The following is a 2565-nucleotide window of genomic DNA, read 5'->3' on the forward strand; positions in this document are numbered from 1 at the left end:
CAGAATTCAGCAGGCTTCATGAAGCCAAATGCTAAGATTAGGCAAGAAAGATCAAATGGTGTTCTTTGAAAGGATGTAGGTAATTTGCTCATAGAGATCAGCAGAAAGAACAATTTATGTAATGTAACCCTACTTTCATAGTTTTCTTAAAGTCTATAGTGTTCTGTACCTTTTTATTGCCCCACTACATCTACCCTACTTACATAGGCACATCGCTTCTCTTGCAATTATCCTGAATGAATGAATAAATGAATGAGTGGTCATTTGATTTAAAATATTAAGACTACAAAAATCTGTGAGCCAGTCATGGCCGATTTGGTGTTTTTAGACTATTTCACTAATTCACAACAGGATCCATTTAATTAGGGCTGGCTTATACATTACTAAAAATCTGAAAAAAGCCAACATAGTTAAATGCCCAAGGTAAAAATCATAGCTTCAAATAGAAAAAAAGATTATGATTTTACCAACCCTTCTTCAAAATTAGAACTCTAAGAATTTATAAAATCATCTATTGATTTAGAGTTATAGTTAAAGAACACATTGGCTCATTTTGCAATACTTTTTGTTTTTCTGTTTTGCTTTGTTTTGTTTTTTAGAGTGAAGCCCTGGTCTCCAAGGCTTTATAGTATTTATAAAGCATTTCTCAGTAGGCAAAGCACTTCTATACACATTATTTCATTGAATCCTCTCGACCAGTTACCTTTTTGTTCTAAGATAACATCTGGGCTTCTTCAGAGGTGATCTGAAGTATTTGGTCTTAATACTTGAGCAACATTTTCCTGGAGTCTTGTCTTCATTACATCAACTTCCTCTGACAACCTGAAAGACTGTCTTAGCCATTTCCTGCCCAGAACCCTGTTCCTTTTGAGCCACTGGACTGTGTACCAGCTTCCTGCTTCAGGGATGTCTTTAGTTATCTGCTCACTCAAAGAGCAGAGGAAAATCCAGTCACTGATTCCCCTTCCCCTTTCCCCAGCACCAACTGCCCCAAAGATCTGCGCTATGCTCTTCTAGTAAGTGTCCTGTTAAACCATGTACAAGTTTTCTACTCAAAATTGAAAATTTAAAATCATTCAATAGAAAAAGGCATAAACTAATTGTTTATGACCATGGCTTCCCATGGGCTCTTGGTCTGTGTTTAAATTGACACAGCCCATCCTTGATCCTGGCACTTCTATCCCTTCCAAGTGGAGCTGGGTCTACCTGACACTTTCATGAGCCCCACATTCTGCCCAAGTGCAACACGATCCTCTACCCCATCCCAATCTCATTGCCTAGAAATCCCTTCTTTTCCAACCTTATGTTTGTGTGCTTTTTTCTCTTTACAGTATTTAAAAAGCCTATCTATAGATATAACTATCATAGTTATTATCTTTGCCATTTCCATGTTTGTGGATTTGGACTGTATCCAGTTTGGAGCTGTTAAATAACATTGCCGTAAATATCTCACAAAATATCTTTTATTTAAAATTATTTTCTCAAAATAAATTTCAAGAACATTAGTGTGTCAAAGATTATGGTCATTTGTATGGCCATAGTCTGTATTCAGCTTGTCCTTAGGAAAAAGTACCAACTCATCCTATCCCTGGCACTGTAATGGTTGGCCTTTGAATCTTTCCCAAACTGGGTTTTATAAGGATTTGGTTTTTTTTGTTGTTATTGTTGTTAATTTAATCATTATAAAATGATACTGCAGAGTTATCTTAATTTGCACTTCTAAGTGAGGCTGATCTATCAATATAAAATTTCAGGACTGAGATAACTTTTAATATACAGCAAAAACAATTTCCAAGGGGAGTGGGATTGGTCAGTCCTTCAAATCTATTGGGCATTTGAGGTGCTTGGGTGGCTTAGTTGGTTAAGCATCTGCCTTCAGCTCAGGTCATGATCCCGGGGTCCTGGGATGGAACCTCATGTCGGGCTCCTTGTTCAGCAGGGAGTCTGCTTCTCCCTCTCCCTTTGCCTCTCCCCACACTCATGCTCCCTCTCTCTCTCTCACTCAAATAATAAAATCCTTAAAAAAAAATCTAGGGGCGCCTGCGTGGCTCAGTCGTTAAGTGTCTGCCTTCGGCTCAGGTCATGGTCCCAGGGTCTTGGGATTTAGCCCTGCATCGGGCTCCCTGCTTGGCGGGAGGCCTGCTTCTCCCTCTCCCGCTCCCCCTGCTTATGTTCCCTCTCTCACTGTGTCTCTCTCTGTCAAATACATAAATAAAATCTTAAAAAAAAAAAATCTATTGGGTATTTGCCTGCATGTTGGCAGGGGCGAAACTCTTGATTGCTATTTAGCCAAATAGTTATAGTCTAGATACTTCTTTCCTCACACACAGATGATTGCCAAAGTCTCTTAACCAATTTAGTAACCTCCAGCTCTCCAAGTTATTTACCCACAACTTCCAGTTTAATGTGCTGCTTACAGAGGACATAGGGGAGGGGGGCGAGGGCACATAGCCAGCTGGGACTGGAACTTCCGTCTCCCGAGTCCCGGACACTGCCCTTTCTCCTACATCTTGCACCTCTCACTCCTTTCTGGGACTCCAGATATCTCCAAGCGCTGCTGGCTGA

Source organism: Halichoerus grypus, chromosome 3 (genome assembly GCF_964656455.1).
Source record: "Halichoerus grypus chromosome 3, mHalGry1.hap1.1, whole genome shotgun sequence".
In the NCBI taxonomy this organism is placed as follows: Eukaryota; Metazoa; Chordata; class Mammalia; order Carnivora; family Phocidae; genus Halichoerus; species Halichoerus grypus.